Source organism: Pagrus pagrus, assembly GCF_965226575.1.
Source record: "Pagrus pagrus genome assembly, chromosome: 20".
In the NCBI taxonomy this organism is placed as follows: Eukaryota; Metazoa; Chordata; class Actinopteri; order Spariformes; family Sparidae; genus Pagrus; species Pagrus pagrus.
The window spans coordinates 3488820-3506945 of NC_140207.1; the positions used below are offsets into that span (position 1 = coordinate 3488820).

The window sequence follows — 18126 nt, forward strand, 5'->3', positions numbered from 1 at the left end:
ATGTTGACCTAACAGACATTTATTGACATGAAAATGTTCCAGATTATCAGTTTAAAGGTTTGAGGATGTGTCAAAGGAGAAACTTGAGATTTGGGTCATCAAAAACTACATTTCATGGTCTAATCGGGGCATAAAAAGCATGAATGGCGCTCAGCACCACTGTGGTGACTTTAAAAGTGTGTCACACCACGCAGCCTGTGAGGATGGACATTTCTTGCAGTGCGCTGAGAGGCAGCGGTGCAGCAGGACTCCAGTCTGCCTCGCTCGGGCTGCTCACCGCCGCTCAGTCGCGGCGCGCCTCCACCTGAAGCCTCCGACATGTGTGCGCACATTTCCTCCTTCCTCGTCCAGTGAGAGAGGGCGTCTCCGCCCGGGTTTCTTCACACACACACAGAGGCTGAGCCAGTCCAGGAGGAGTGGAGGAGGAGTGGGAGGGCTGCTCGTTTGTTTTTTTCGCTTTGGTTTTGAAACAAGAGGAAGAAAACATCGCCCACCAAACAAGGCGCAACCGCCGCTGCTGCTGCTGCTGCTGCTGCTGGCCAAGATTACACGCACGGAGCGGAGCAGACACCCCGCACACTCCCGCAGACGGAGCAAGGACCGCTGCTGCGATCCGAGACAGGAAACCAAACAAAAGGTGAGCCCCGGATCTCCGTCTGTTAAAAATGATGATTTATTGAATGGAGTCTGGTGGGAGGAAAAAAAACGCAACAAAGTTATTTCCTTTGTTGCATCTGTGTGTTTGTGTCTTTGTGTCTGCACACTTTTGCATGCATGGCTTAAACATATTAACACATATTTGAGAAGTGTGCGCCGATTTCTATCAACTTGTCACATTTTTGTGTCTTCATAATGCTGCACAGGCGTTTATGTTGCTGTGTAGGACCAATATGCTTCACTGTCAGACCTCCTTTGTGTTGTTATCTGGATTCCTGCACCTCCACCGCTCAGCTTACAGTGGAGCCTCTCTGCCAGTTGCATTAATGCCATTGTCACCCATTGTTACAGGGCTGTGCTGTAAACTTTAAGCTCTGCCTCACTTCTGCATTCTGATAAACAGGATATTTGTTTTTGACTTTGGCACCTCTATTCTCTTGAAGTGTGAGGCGATGGTGAAATGTACTCGTCTTGTTTCCTCTCTTTGTTGTGCAGATTTAGAGTCTGAGCGTTAAAGCTCCACCTTGAGCAGATATTTGCCCTGGGGGGGGGGGCAACCATTCACAGAAAACAACACACCCAAGTAGTTTCTGGTCACAAAAACATGATTCAAAACCATCTGAAGCCACAAACGCAACAAAGATCTCGATTCCTATGAAATCAGCACGGCCTGATTTGACAGTGTGATCTGAGTTTGTGCGTTTGGATGCTGCTCTTGTATATTTAACCTTTCGTTAACAGTCAGCCGAGTTATTAATTTCAAAATAGTCGTGTTTATTTATTTATTTTTTGCAACGATCGTTCATATGTGGATATCAGACACTTGTGAAAAAGACACGTACGTAACAGAGGTGGAATATTTGACAGTTTGACAATACATTTTAACATTTACTGGGAAATTAATGATTAAAAATGACCCCAAGCATCTTTTTCTGTATTATATTGGTAAAAAAATAAATAAAAGAAGTTCATATCGACCCATAGCAGACAAGATATACGCCGATAACTGTGCTGAATTTTCACCAGATGACTTTAATTAATCACTCCAGAGTGATTGGGGTGATTTTGTAGGGGAGGGACCCTCAGACGCAACAAACTCCCTCGTGTCCACAAACCCGGACTAAATTATTTAATAATAAACCGACTTATCTTGTAGATTAGTCGTGGAAAATGTGACAAGGAGTGAGTTTTCCTTTTGTGTCGAGCAGTTAAAAAGTCGTAGCAGAAAGAAACGATGTATCGTGCAGCTCTAGTTCCTGTCGGCCCAACTGTAACACCGGATACCAGATAATCATCAGTAAAGATTATCTGGTAATGTTCTGGGTTTACACATCCAGTCTTAAGCTTCCTGAACTGCCCCTGATAATATCAAACATGTTTGATAATTACGATTTAAAGTCTGGATGATTACCCTCAAAGCTAACATTAGCTTCACACTGCTGTTGACAGAAGCTTTAAATCTCACCTCGTTTAACGTTTTAGCGTTTCTACAGCGAGTTGTTGCAGCGCGCTAGCCTCCATTTTGTTTACGTCTGCTTCCCCACGGGATCACGTACGAGCCCAGCGTCAGGCTGCAGAGTCATGAAGCCACGCCCCCCGCTGCTGCACAGAGCGGCGTTTGATGTTTGTTTAAGATTTATTAATATTGAACTATCGCACTAAATTCAACACTGCACTGACTTGAGTCCTCGGCAACAAACCTGCCGAGTGTGAAGCAGATCGGATGAGCTGCTCTCGAGATATGTGAGTAACAGACAGACAGATTCATTGTTTTATAGTTTGATGAAAGAGGGAGATGAGGAGGATTTGTTATGAGACGTTTTAATAATTGTCTTCATCCTGTGCTCTCAGGTGAATGCTGCCTTCTTCACTCCTCACTCTGTTTCTATTCAGGTCGTCTCTTTCCTCCATGAATCTGAGAAACCTTGTAATCCTCCTGCGTTTTCTTCTTCTCTCTCTTTTTTTTAAAGCCTGATTTGCTGCTTTTGGACTTCATCCAACATTTAGGACGTGTCAACGCTTACTTAATTCCTCGGCTAACTCAACGGCCTGCAGGATTACTGTGTTAGAACGAGAGTTTGTGTCAGTTTGATTTCTTGTTTGGCGAGCAGTAAACATTTACTGCTCTGCGAGCGGTTTCCTCTCTCACAGCTGCATCGATGGAAACCTGTCATCTATTGTCTGTGCGAGGTGATGATGTAACTGTGTTAAGAGCGGTCGATTAATCAATTGACAGCAAACGTATTGACGACCATTGTCTCTTTTATCTTTTAAAGATGGCGTTCACAGCCACAGTAACCTGCAAAAATTAGCCACTGGGACGTTGGTTTCTACAGTGTGTGACACCTCCTGACCCTTGGATGTGTTCTCAGATAATTTTATTTAAATCAGTTTGAAGATATGCAACATATGAGAGGAAGATAAAGAAATGAAGATGATAAAACTACATCCTGACACCTTTAAAGGTCAGAATCAATGTGTGTTTGTTACCTCAGAACGAGCCTTTTGTATCTACAGAGGGAGCTTGTCCTCCGTGACGCAGTCCGCCATGTTTCTACAGGAGCCCAGAAGGGATAAAACAAACACCGACTGTAGAGAAGGACACAGTGGTCCTTTAATATCGAACAGCCTGCTGTAGCTACAGTGTCAAACAGATTGCAGATTGCAACCAATCATATCCCTCCTCGTCTGACCCTCTCTAGAGTCAGTGTTAGGTTTGTCCCTTCTGGGCTACTGTAAGAAAACAAGGTGGACTTTACGTAAGTTACGTGACTGTTTCACAACGTTACAGAAAAAAAAGTCAGAATATGTGAACTGTTTGTCAGCAAGCTTTATTTTGAAAGTCTAACCGGACGTTGCATATAATGTTTTATTGCTGACTTGACTGTGGAGCCCTTCGCGTGCAAACCTGGTGCTAGGTAGGGCGCCATCTCTTGAAGCTTAAATGCCATCGTGTTCGTAGGACAGGAGTCGTTGTTGATTGTGGGGAGAGGAAATGAAAAGAAGTATGTCGCTGCTCTTTGCACGAACATCACGTCTCCATGTCCATGTTTGAATTTGCAGTCGTTTATATACATAGTTTTCTTAGCTTAGCTTCCTTGGCTAGACGCTTTCAAACCTGGCACAAGGATGTATGTCGGTGGTAACGGGAGATAGTTTCCTCTGCAGGGTGAGACAGTTGGAGATTCATGTCAGAGCAACGGTGGAAAACAAAAACAATGACATCACCGTCCATCCATCACGAAGACAAAGAAGAAGTTTCACTGTAGACGTCGTCATGTACCAACTCAGCAGACATCAGCCCGACTAAGGAGTTACCCTTTAAGGCCGCACAAGCTACAGTGTCTGACGAGTTGGAGGTGAAAACATGCTCATTATCTCGGCCTCGCCTTGAAAACTACATTTTTTATGGAAGGCCTGAGGGCATGGCATTCGACAGACGTGGATGCTGGTCAGTTGCATAATTGGATGTGTAAGATTATGAGCTTCTGTAGCTTTGACCGCTGCTAATGAGCAGAAATCAGGACTTCACTGCATCAGTGTTGACTTTAATCTGTGTCTCTTAAAGGTTGAGTCCCAAGAAGAAAACAAAATCAGCAGAATGCCCTCTTCTCTTCTTGAGAGGAGGCAGGAGGTTTAGTGTTGGTGATTCACGAGGAGACGATGTAGAAACAAGTACAAACACGTTACAGGAACAACAACAACAAGGACGCAGGAAGACAAACAGTTCAGTCCGTCCTGGTTCACATGCACAGTTTATACTCTTTGGACCAAAGTGTTGGAGGAAACGTTTACTCTGCTGCTTTTCTGTCTAAGCCTCGTTAAAGCTGAGTCCTCTTAACAACAGTCACATGAATTATAAGTTGCTTATTTATTGGACGGAGACGTGTTAACCTGTCAACCCGCCAGGTTTCAGGAACTTGGCAGTCCCAAAGAAGTCTGCCTGTGCTCTGAGTGAAACGTGATGGATTTGAACTGAGTGTGTTTATACAGTTTGAGATAAGGAACACATGAAGAAGAAGAAGAAGAAGAAGAAGGATTTCACCCTGTAACACTTTGTTTATTTCTGCTGGCAAGTCTTGGACGATGACTCCCATCTAACAGGCGTCCTTCTCACCTGGAGAAAACCCGGTTTTCACAGATTTGGTCCTCGGTAATTTAAAAAGCCGCTGAGGCATTCAGCTGAAACATTGTGCTCTTTGTTTTTAAAGAGGAAAAAGCAGAACAACATGAGAGAGAGAGAGAGAGAGAGGGAGAGCAAAGGTCTGCAGCTGCAGGGAGAAGAAGTTATCTCAGTTAATCAAACGCATTAGCTGGATTTGCTCAAGTTGTTGGAACAAGATAAGGAAACGGACTTGCGCAAAAAATTATGAAGCAATTACCTTTTGTATGAGGAGAGCGTGCGTATCATGAACGCTCTGAGGAAGTTGTATCATCTGGTGGCAGCTCTGCAACGATGTGTTAGAGCTTGTTGTCGCCGTTCGGTCGGTTTGAAGACGTGAAACTGATACAGACCGGCCAGATTAGGCTCCAACGCCCTCGTGACCCTCAGCATGAATGAGATAAGCAACACGACATGGCCAGAAGTATGTGGACAGGGTGCGCTTCTGGCCTATGGCTGCGTTAACATTATCAGCAGTAGGTGCAGGTGATCCGGCCGAAAGATAGCATCACGATGCAGCCGATCAATAACAGATAATCACCTGCTTCTCATTGACGATACTGAAAAGATAACCGATGGTTTCACATTTTTGTCTTCTTCTTCTTCCTCTTCTTCTTCTTCTTCTTCCTTCTCCTCTTCTTCTTCTTCTTCTTCTTCTCTATCAGCTCTATTTATACCGATACTGATATATAACTGATATTAAAAATGTCCAAATATCGAAGAAGTAGAAATATAGAAATAAAGAGGACGTCAAAACAGTTAATGACTCTTTCCTGTCTCAACACGACGATACCTCCATGAAAACCTCCTGAAAGTCTGACACCAGCAGATGAAGCCTGATGTTTTGGGATAAGAAGCTCAACAATCACGTACAGGAGATAATGTTCACGTGTCCATTTATTTCTGGCCATGGAGATGAAGGATGGATGGAGAGTAAATAACCGTTGTTGACGCTCTCAGAACAGTGAAATATCTCTGACCCGCTTCTCCTGAGGAACATACAGAATCCAGCCGGAGCGACTGAACCTCCGGGGAACGCGTCGCCTCGTATCACCTACACTTCCCAATATTTACTTGGCTTTATCTAACAGCCGCCTGATACCTTGTGTGAGCAGTCACAGGGAATGAAGGCAAACATCGCCTTTGAGTTTGCCGAGGCAGCGAGCTTCAGACACATCGAGAGCTTTCAAATTGTCCCTACGAGCGAAACTCGTCCTGGCATCTTATTCCAGCCTCTCTTTACTGTGGAGGGACGTGAGACGAGTCGGAGATCTGATGACGCCGGTTTGGAAATCCAAAACGGTTTCAGCTTCATTCTGTGTCAGATCGAAACAGGCAGCTCTTGCAGGTTTTGGATCGTTCTTTTCATGCTCAGACAAGTTGATGGGCTGAGATACGACCTTCTTCTTCTCCTTTGTCTTTTGTTCGTCTTCTTCTTCTTTTCATTTTCTTTTTTTTCTTCTTTGTTGTCGTCATCTCCGTCTTCTTCATCGTCTTCTTCTTCTTCTTTGTCTTCTTCATCTTCTTCTTCTTTTCATTTTCTTCTTTTTCTTCTTCATTGTCTTCATCTTCATTCTTCTTCTTGACAGGTATTTGAACTTTGAATAATCTAAATACAAAGTTTATCCTGGTCAGCAGCTTCATGCTCCGGATCACGGTTCAGACTGGATCACGGTTCGGACTGTAGCACGGCCGTCTTAACCCGCTGTTCATCCTCAAACCTGTGATTCAAAGTCCTGACGTTCAGCCTCTGGACTAGTCGGCGAAGCAATTAAACAAATATGACGCGATGTTCATTAACCAGATCAATACGTGGAGCTGATGTCGACGTCGGCTGATGGAGGATTCACAGATGTTCTCTCCATCAGCAGATATTCCTGCTCCTCCGTCCGTTTGTTTCTCTAACCTCTCCGGAGACCTTCAGTCCGGCTCCCGGCGCCCTCCATACATCATGTCCCACTTTATTCTCCCTCCATTTTCCAAAACCGGGCCCTCCGCTGTCTCACTCATTAATTTCTCCTCTCCCAGGACGTTCGGCGGGTCCGCCTCCACCTTTCCCTCTGCTTCATTTGCATCTTGGCTCCACACGACTGCCCAAGTGTTTTCTGGGAGTCAGGTGGCTAATTGGTTCCCATCTGTTGGGAGAAAGCGGGCCTTTATGGGATCCTGGGTAATTTGTGTCAGGAGTTTTACCATATTGATCTAGTTTTTCCACACACTGTTTTCTTCAGGTGGAGTTCATCCTGCTCGTCTGTCAATTAGAAGCTCTCCGATATCCGTCCGAGTAACGAGAAACAACTTCCGACTTCCTACCGTGTCACAGCGAGGTTTTAATTTCTCTCTGCAGCCCGACCTGCTTTCTGTGCGAAGATAAGGCCTCGTGGGAGGAAGTGGTCAGGTCTAAACGAGGCCAAAACAGGAAGTGACAGGAAACACTGAGACGCCTGTCGAGTCAAACATGAGAGCCATGTTTACGTCTGCGCTACCTGAAGACAACAAAATCATTTCGGTCTCAGCAGAGCGCCGAGCCAGTCGCAGCCCCGTGAGAGCGAAACATACAGAAACATGCTGCTGTTTAACATTCAGCATCAACAGTAAAACACTGTGTTGGCTCTCTGAGGCTGCACATCCATGAATCGTCTGGACTGCTTCATGCTGGAGAAAGATAAACAAAATCCAGTTTTTTTTAGACACAAAAACCATCTGACGTCACGTCTCATTCACCTGACGAGTCACAAAAACTACTTTACCTGACGGCGGCCGACCCGAATGAGAATGAGGCTCAAAAAATCAAACTCTCTTACAAATTGGACCTTTTTATTCTTGATCTTTCGTTAAACCGGGATCCACTGGATTAGTCAATGAAAGAAAATTAGCTGTCAAGTCATTTATCGCGCATAAAAAGTCCAACACTCTCCGCTTCCAGCTGCTCCAATGTGAGAATTTGCTTCTTTTCTCTGTTTTATATCATTAACTGAATATTTTGGGGGTTTTTGGAGTGATAGTTTGGCAAAAGCAATTTGAAGATGTCACATTGGGGCTTTGGGATCTTGTATTGTACATGTCACTGTGACATTTCTACACACAGATGATTATATTTCCAACAAGAAACCAAGTTTCTTTCGAGGTAACGGTGTTTCATTTGGTCACTTGTTCCTAAAAACTTCCAGGAGAGAGTCGGAGAGCGAGGAAGGAAGTCGGAGAACGTGAATAAACCTGAAGCATCTCCTCCTTTGTGAACATTTGTGTGGAGTCACGTCAGACAGGTTTTCTGCGGCTCATGCAAAAACACAAATGACAATACATCGAATCTCAATATACGTCATATGCACTCATTTATTTTGTATATTTTACATTAAATATGTTCAGAAAGTTGCGTCTGTTGATTGTAATGCAGCTTTTAACACCTGGAGAAAATGAAATTACATGTTTTTTTTGGTTTATTGAAGACATAAAGGTTGAGTGACACAACAAAGTTTCTTAAAATTGTTTATTCCTTCAATGAATAAATATTAACAACACTTAAAAACCACTCTGGCTGCTGAAATGGACGACTTGTGAACACCTTAACTAAAATGGCTGCACTCCCTCATTTCCATTAATCTCATTATCATGAAACAATATTTTATGAGCGTATATTTTATCTCCTCCGCTCTGGCCTTCACCTCCTCCTCCTCCTCCTCCTCCTCATCATCTTCATCACGCTGCATCTGTGCATTTCTATTCATAATGACGGTCACATGATCCCGTCTCAGAGAGAGCTGTCGGCCATGAATCAATTTCAAGCTCCTTTTTGAGAGCTTCCTGACAATTGATGGGGTGCCAGCGTTGACCTTCTGTAATGAGGTAAGGTCTCCCGTCATCCGCCGGCGGGGGGTTTCTCAGCCGGCAGACGGAGAGAGAGCGAGCGAGAGGGCGAATGAATGGGCAGCGCTGAAATACAGGCCTGCATTGCTTGGGTAAATTTAATTTGCCATAAAAAAAAGAAACTGGAAACGGCAGAGAAGAGATGAGGAGAGGATGAGGTTTAAAGTGGCAATTGAGGGAAGATGACAGAAGTAACTCGCAGTGTTTCGACCTCCAAGGTTATCCCACAAATTGAGAGCGTTTGAGAGAATTGCACACATCACCGGATGTGTTATTTAATGCAGTTATCGTCGTGTTTTAGGTTCCTGATCTCCAGGTTTTGATTGTCTGCAGCCGCCTTGGCGAGCCGATGCTGCCGTGTTCGCTCTCTTCCTGCCGCCTGACACTCGATTTGTCTCGCAGCTCTATCTAAAATGAGGCCTCCCTTGCATGCATGCAGGCGTATTGATACGCCGCTGACTCGTCCATCTATCCTTTTAATGACAGGCCTGAAAGTTTTTTGTTTAGCGGGGGAAAAAGCCATGGACCTGTGGTATCTGGCTGGGATTCCTGAAAAGGATCCAATTTGAATCAATCACCGTTTCCCCCCGGTGTTCCCGTTGTTTTGCGGGTGTCTCCTGCGATGATAGATGCCGTTATTTTCCGTTTGCAGGATGGATTGTAAATGGTGACGAACAGTGAAGGCTAATGCATCCTCTGTTGTGAGAGGAAAATCATTTACCTTGCTTTCACAATCCATTAAGTTGATGAGAAGAAGAAAACTTGGATCTGCGGAGCGGCTTTCACTTCGTACGCGACGCTGACGGACTGTAGGCCGGATGAAATCTGCGGACGCTGCAGTTTACACGTAAAGCACGTGTCGTTATGTACATTCATCTGTGTTGCAATGTGGGAAATTACAACCAGCCAAGTCTGTTCTGAATTAGTCTTAGAGGGAGCTTGGTCTCCTTTTTACAGCCAGTGTGGTGGTGTAATGCATCCTGCAGTAGCCATTTTGGATGCATGATGACAGCAGATGTGGTTTGTGTGTCATTCTGGGGAGTCATTGTGGTGATGTGTGGACAAAATGTTGTTTTATATAAAGAGCATTTTCCACAGCAGACGTTTGAGCTCAAGAGCGGTGCTGGAAAAAAAACACCTAGAAGTCAAACTTTCTAGTTTGAAGTAACAAAGTGAAGGACGCTAAACTGTCCTATCCGACTACTGCATCCCCGCGGATCACTGCTGCAGTCAGGTTGATCAACAGGAGAGAAGATAAATCCACTTTTTAATCCCAGAAGTTAAAAAAGTAATCTCCGGCTCTCCTCCCGTCAGTGAACGGCTCCAGATCTCAGGGAGTTTGTTCCTCCAGAAGGTCTGGATCTGCACCCGACCTTCTCCTCCAGAGTTTAGCAGCAGGTCCTGATTACAAGATCCAGTATTCAGCATGTTTTTAATCAAAGTTTAAAGACTAAAAAGTGCAATATTTGCCTCCAAAATGTAATTAAATACTCAAGTAAAGTACAAGTACCTCAAAATTGTATCCAGAACAAAAAGAATCAACAGGACTGCAACTTAAAATGACTTGTGTTACTGATTAATCTGTGAATATTACTTGTTTAATCAATAAATAGAGCGGTTAGACTAGAAAATGTTGAAATTTGCAAAAAGGGGCATCATTTCTTTTGAGGCAACATCTTCAGGTTGCATGTTTTCCAAGTTCAGTGGACTCAAATTTATTTTATAACCCAAAATCACAAGTCACATTGCTTCAGGGTTGTAAGTTGTACACTTGATTTGAGGAAGGAAAAAACGCCCTTGTAGCAGGAAAGCAAAGAAAAGAAAAGAAATGCTTCTTATGCGATGGACAGAAATGCAATAAATATGCAACATATACAGATTACAATGACTATATTTTGGATACGAGTAGATTATAAAACATATAATACTGAATTTACAATCCTGTGTGACAAAGAAAAGATGACCAGGTTTCCAGTCTGCTTGCACAATACCAAGGCCCTGATGTACAGATGCTGGATGTGATGCAGCTGTTGTTATTGTCGGTTCCAGCTGTGGTCTTCTCCGTCACAATGTCTGCAGCCTCTTCTCGTCCACTTTGTTCCTTCGGTGCATTAAAAAACGGTCTAATAGCATTTTTTGGATGTGTAATTATGAGGGAAAAAACAACGAGTGGAGGCTCCGGCATCGTTGCATCAGTGCACAATTACGTATCAGACCTTTGCTGCGGGCCTCTTGAAATCAGTATGGTCTGTGGACATGCCAGCTGCGTGTGGCACATTATTGCTGATTACATCATTGTGTGCTATGCGGCTGCTATCCTTCACAGCACAGCTGCACAGAGGGAATTATACCACAGACAAACAGGACGCTTACACATTTATCCTCTCACCTGTGGTGCTGTTTATCCGTCGACATTGTTTTGGTGTGAGCGGCGGAGTTTGTATTTTTTAAAGCCATCTGGTTTTATTACATTCAAGAGAAGGAAGACGTCTCTACGCCCCGACGTAAACGGGACTAACGTAGCTTCAGCGTTAGCTGATACAGTTTGTGAATTAATCTCCAGTAAACGGGTCGTGATGCTCTGTTGAGTTTTTCACACGTATTTATTGTTTTTTAGCTTTGAGCACCAGAAGCTGAGGGCGATCTTGGTACATTATATTGGAACGAGGTCTCCGATATCTCCAAAACTCAGCACCTCGCACCCAAAAAACTAATCTAGACTGGATAAACAAAAATATGTATTTTTGATTTTAGGGAGAACTGTCCCTTTTAGATCCTGTTCTTTATATATATATTTTAAAATGAGGAAGTTGGAAAGTGTCTTTTTAGCAGAAAACATATGTTTATTAACTTTTTAAATGTTCACAGTGGTTGCACTGGTGTGCCCAACTAACTAGCTAACTAGTGTAAATTATTGTTAACATAAAAAAAGGTGCAAATGCATGTTTTTCTTCATTTAAATCAGAGCACACGCAACATGAAATTGCGACAACCTTGTCAATTGTTCAAGAAACAAATAGCTACATTTCAGGCGCACCGTGGAGCCCTGCGCTAAAGCACAGAGATCCATCTATTGCAGATAAAGACCTCGGTGAGTGTGGATGTTTTTGTGCACGAAGCATGTTTCAGCCTTCAGGATGAAGGTCTCTGCTCCTCTGAGTCAGACATGCGTCATTGGGTCATGCGTCCTCTCCCCGAGGACGGACCTGCGAGGTGCCATCACACCTCAGTACTCCGGGTCTTTATGGCGTTTTTTTATCCAACTGAAAACCCAACGACCTCAGTGACAATGACTTCTCCTGCAGGTATTCAAAGAGAAGATGCGTGGAGAGGGGCAGGATTAAATACCTGGCAATAACAGTAAATCTTATACTAATGCGTGCAGGTGTGATTCTTATAATTACACTTAAAAAACACCGATTTGATTCTCTTCTGGGCCCCAGTGGGTCTGCTGACTGACATCTTGAACATTATATTTTAATTTGGGCTAATGCCGACAAATTGCTTATAAATATTCCACAACGATATGCAATTTTAAAACCGCAAATAATTATTTAAATGGGAGTTTTTGCCTCAATGTGTGTGAGAAGCGTTGAGAATATAAAGTCTGGCCGTACGGCAGCAGACAGTCGGGTCAATGATGAACTTCGCCGTGTTGTAAAATCTGACCTCGTTGTATTTATTAACCAGCGTGCAGGCGTGTATAACCCTCAGCAACATGCATTAAATACCTCCAGAATCTTTTATATTTCATGTCCCGTAAGGGTTTAAGTGTTGTTTACTGCGAGATGGATCATAACTGCCAAACATATCACGGTCCTTCTGGTCATGAGACATGTAGTTTAAGACTTTCAGAGGTGTTAATAACTGCCGGTTTCGTTCTCAGACCTTGTGTGTAATTGGGTTTTATGGCTGAGCAAAGACCAAAGGAGACTCTTCGCAGTGATAATTGTTGTTATTACCCGAGGTAAGGAGCCTTAATTTGACAAGGTTGCGGTGCGTGATTCGTCAAATGGTGCAGATATGATTGACGAGCTGGATTGTTTATGGTCGATTTACGACGGGAGAGGAAGTGGGAGGTCGTAAACACCGGGACTGGCATGACGGTCCAATGTTGGCTGGCTGTCGAGTGTTTGTTGAGGTTTATGTGTCAGTTTTGATCAGATGCCAATGGGATGCTGGACCTGGGTGGTGGTGGGGGGTTATACATCTGAGGCAGATATGGATGGTGATGGATGTGTGGTATTTAAGATGGATGAGCTTGTGTAACATCATTGAGCTGTGAAGGTCTAAAGTACATAACCCCCCTCCAGCACAGTGAATGATGTATTGACAGAGCTATTGGAGACCCCTGGGAGTCATTTACAAACACAGGTGACACAAACATCGACTGTAGAAACAGTGGACAGAACCACAGAGACGCCACCCAAAGGTCAAAGTCGGTGGTATCGGGACGCGGATCCTGGGTGGAGCCGAAAAGAGCCTAGTTGGATCAACAAGCCAACCTCGATGGAAGCTACCATTGCTGAACACGGGCTGCAAACAAGAGTGAAGATGAATCCACTTTTTAATCCTAAAAACAAACTCTGCTGTCCTCATCTTTGGGCGTTTATTCCTCCAGAAGGTCCAGGCTCTGCCCACAGCTGTCTCCTCCAGAGCTCACCAGCTGTCTGTCGGTTAACACATCACATTTATTCGAGTTTGACTGCGGGTTCAACCGGCCCAGATAGCCAGGATACCTTATTGCTGTTTATTCCTCCAGAGGCTCTGGGCTCTACCCACAGATGTTCCCTTCCCAGCTTGCCAGCTCAAGCAACTATCTGCTGATTAACCCTACCAAGGTCGCTTGTTAATCCAGCACATTGCTGCCCAGTTAACCGCACAGAAAGCCATAATATTTGTCGGGCTGCACCGCGTTTTTATTTTTTATTATTGCACTTCATTTGTTCTCAGATTTGCCCCTGACTGCCTCTTTTATTTTCATTGCCTGCCAGTTTAGTTTTGTTTTTGGATCACACAGCTGTTTGTTTTTCTACCTGCCTGCCTTTGGGTCCTTTTTTTTTGATACACATAACATTAATATAATTTTAAGGAGTCTCCACGCTGTCGAGACCAAAACTGTGCTTGTAACAGGCTGTAAACATGAAACCAGCCTCAAGAAATTGCAGTTTTTGGCACTTCAGCTTCATTTTTCAGTCCTGCTTTGACATCTGACCTCTTGACCTTTTAAAATGAAACAGACATCCAACACACTGAGGTGACACCCGGCTCTCCTCAGGTGACCTGACTGCTGTCATATCACCAGCGTTTGCATTTACATTAAACCATTACCATCCGTTCTTTCACCGCTGCGTCCCGATTAGTCCGAGCGCTCGGCGCCGTCTGCTCGCTCGTCTCGTAGCTGTGCGGTTAGCATCAGCTAGACACCTGACCCACTTCCCTTTTTTTATTCCAACATCTGCGGCTGTCTGCCTCGCCGGGCTCTCACACGCTTTCATTATTTATTACAGGGACGTGACACAATCCGTGACAACCGCTCTACATGAGAGCATCACGAGAGACGGAGTACCAACAGCAGCTGCAGCATATTGTAACTTAACCGGCTATGAAAGATAAATCCACCGTTATTATTACATTTTAATTTGTTTCCATCCTCTGTCTTGAGGTAAGCAGATATCTCCCCGCCTCTGTCCACACTTCCTCGCCACGGGTATCTAATTTTACTTTCAGATTCGACTTGGGGATTGAATTCGAAAGCTATTCCACCTCGTAAAAAAAATGGGCTTGCAGTGGTGGTTTTGGTTGAGCTCGGTGCAGGAGGGTGTTTTTTTTATTTTTAATTTTTTCCTGGCAGGCTGGGGACCCGGGAGGAGAGTTGTTAATATGGTTGTTGTCCTCGGAGGGGAGGGTCTTTGTTAAAATGACTTTTTGTTTTGTTTTTCCAGGGTGACCTCGCCTTATGAACCTGGCAGAGCTTGCTTGGGGACTTTGTGTTGGAAAAGGCTGCATGCTGTGTTGTGTCTGTAGGGTGGAGGAGTCACAACACACAGCCCGTCGTGATTGAGATCGTTGTGTTTTGTTTAGTTTTTTCCTCGAGTACACAAGGACACAACCCCTGAAGGGGATGTGGCTTGATGGAGCCTTGGCTATGAGCTCCGGTGAGGAGGGAGACGATCAAGGAAAAGAGGGGCCGGTAAAAGAAAGACGGCGCGAGGCTCAAAGGCAGCTGAGCAGCGGGGGGATTTATCTGATCTCTAACCAGTCTGCCGGTCCAACACTTCGGTCCCGAGTTAAATATCTCAACAATTTTGGTTTGATGGCAATTTTGCGTTCGTGGTTCCCAGAGGATGAATCCTGATGTCTTAACGAACACTTGAGATATTTTCTGTTAGAGATGTTCATGATTAATGATTAAAAATGTCTTAATCGACGATCAGAGACGGGCACGACCATCAGAGATGATTTCAGATACTTGTTTTTACAATATATCCAAATAAAATGTATTTAATTAAAATACAAGTAACCGTATATTGATCACATTTTAGCCATGTCGTCGCCTCAGTATTGGCTGGATTTAGGCGTCACAATCAAAATATCGTCATTATTCTGGTTATTTCATTTAAATTCAATAACTTTCTGTTTACTTTCTCTGTTCTTTTAGCTCCTAATGTAGCCGACTCTGATTTTACATCGAACGCAGATCGTGTCAGCGGTTAAAACAGTTTGCTAAAAGAAAAATGTTCAACATATTTCACGTTATTAACGATTAATTGTTAATTAGGCAGCCGAATTTTCATCCCTTGTTTTGTTACACTGCCAAAAGAGTGAGAAGAAGATGGATCAGGATTAAGTGGAGTAAAGAAATATGCTGTTACATATATTGTAGGTCGTATCACCCTCCACCCCTGAAACACATTGTATTATACGCAGGTTTACATGTAAGGCGCCTCCTCCGACTTACGTTTACAGGCGATGGTTTCAATCCCAGATGGAAAACACGATACTCCTTTTCCTTTTCCTACTACCTCTCCGTATCTCCGTCCATTCACACCATATAATAAAGACCTCTGGATTCACCACAGCTCGCTCTGTTTTCACGGCTGCCAACGAGCCCGTCCTCCGTAGCCAAATTTATTTGCTTGGCAGCAGCTCCACAGATCATTGTTGGACGTAAAACAAGATACGGGTGGCTGAAATGAGTTATTCTCATTTTTTTTTTTTTTATCCAGAAAGGGAAAGAAGGCGCAGAGACGGAGGTTTGTCGAAAATGAGATGTCATGTGTGTGATTGCCTTTGATTCTGATAGACGACTCTGTCACATGAGCTGCCGATCCACATACTAAACATGCTGTTTTTTTCTATTTCATCCAGTAAAAGGAAAAACATCTCTGAGAATTTCACACATGCTCTTCAGAAGATAACTTAGCAAAGCAGTAAAAAAATGTCCTCATATCGTCCTGGTCGCCAGGGAGTCTGCAGCAGCATCCCATTTACTTCATCCATCACAGATCCTCCACTGGGCCTCTAATGTGTCTTTACTGCCACGGGGAAGCGCTTCACTGACTTCACCCCCTCTTTTCTTTTTTGCTTTACCTGTTTTTAAGTCTGAATCAGCACACAAGCAGAATGACAAACTGGGCCAGCCAGCGCTCCCTTCTGCTACATTAGGCGTCTCGGTGTCTGTGTGTCTCCATGGCAGCCGGCGACGGCTTCGCCCCGGCACCTTGCCGACGGGGAGGTTGATGGTCACATGTGGCGCAGCGGGAACTGACCCCTCTGACGCACACACACTTCAACAAACACACACAAACACAAAGATGGAGAACAACTGAGAAATAAAAGGGACGGTTGGAAAGATTTCATATTTCTGTAAACACGTTGATCATCATCGTTTATTTGACTCTTCATAAACCCTGTTGAAGGTTTGTAAAGACAGAGTGTTAAAAACTGTTAAAAGTGATCCTTCATTGTAAAGCTTTTATATTTTCCAGGTTTTTATGCAGATAAACTCAGGTTTATATCAAGTGCCAGAGCACTTCTGCAAAAAGATCAACATATACGTCACTTTTTGGACAAAATATGTATAAATTATTCATAATGTTCAGCCAGTTCCAGCCACGTCAAACCGTCGCTGTTGTTTGAAGTAACTGCCCCTTAAGTGGTTGCCAGTTTGTTGCACTACCTAACGTTGCTACTGTAAGCTAGCTAACGTTACCACAATGAACATTAATGTTAGCTAGTTAGCTGGTGAATTAAGAATTGCAAAATGTTTTGGGAGTCAATATTATAACCCCGTTGGGATCACGTGGTATCTGTGTTTCGTCAGCAATCAACAGTCTTGGTAGTTGCCAGGTTGGTTAAAGTTGGCGACGTTGATCGTTGGTCGCTGCGACCGAAACGGTTATTTTAAGCCAAAACATGATCTTTTCCTAAGTCTAACCAAGTGTTTTTTGTGCCTCCACCTCACCGGACCATAAACACAGCGATGTCACAACATAAAATAGAAAGTTGAACCTAAAGAAACGTAAAGTTGCAACATTTATTCTGGCGGGTTGAGTAGGACAGGAAGACGACACAAAGTCCTTCGGATCTCTGTTCTGCTGGTGGTGTTGATAGAGTTAGTTGGAGGAAAATGGTACATCCTGTAGATCGTGGTGGTGGTGATTGGTATTGGTGGTGGTGGTGATTGCTGGTGGTGGTGGTGGCGGCTGCGTGTTGTGCGATAACAGAGCGACGGGGAAGAAATGCAGGCAGAGAGAAGATCGACCTGATATGGAGACGTAAGAATTCATGAATGAAAGTTTGAGTGACAGGAAACAACGGAGCGGGAATGATTGACAGAAATGTCCCAATAAAAGACTGAAGGTAGATCGTGAGATAAAGATTTTCTGCTGCGCTCCATCTTTTGTATTCATGTGTTCGAGCTCCCTTTTCGTGCTATCTGTGAAACATTTGGGTTGATTTTTAAAAATGTGTTTGTCGAGCTGTGATGAATCTCACTCCTTGATCACGGACTTCTCATTTGAAGCACTTGTCAAACCCAGTAGCAGTTTGATAGAAGAACTCTACATTTAAGTATTTTTATTCCTTTATTGTGGTTCTGGATCATCACAGTAGTCATGTCAGACACATCAGGTGTCCACCTCTTTCTGCTCCACACCCGGTTTGTCTTCGCCTGACGATTGTTTTCCTCCTTGCGAGCATGCTTCCACACAATTTGAATTAATTGGATTGTAAATTGATCCTACTTTGGAGCTGAAACCCTGGAAGCCAGAGCTTTGGCTGCAAACAACAGTTTAATCTGAATACTAAATGTTATTAAAAGCCTCCCTTGCCTCGCCTGTGTAGGACAGTGTGTACCTGGTAATGAGAAAAAAGCCCCCAGGGCCTATTGCATTCATTGTGCACCAGCATGGTATAATTCAGTAATTAATTGCCTC

At 43.9% G+C, this 18126-nt stretch overlaps 1 protein-coding gene across 2 annotated transcripts in view; it reads left to right on the top strand.

Moving 5' to 3' along the window:
• The first annotated feature begins 217 nt into the window (after nt 1–217).
• Nucleotides 218–18126, top strand: part of rnf152 (ring finger protein 152) — a 49412-nt gene continuing 31503 nt past the window's right edge. For both annotated transcript variants that reach the window (XM_084339815.1, XM_084339816.1), the window contains exon 1: nt 218–637. The gene's annotated coding sequence lies outside the window, so the exon portion shown is untranslated. The remainder of the gene's footprint in view (nt 638–18126) is intronic.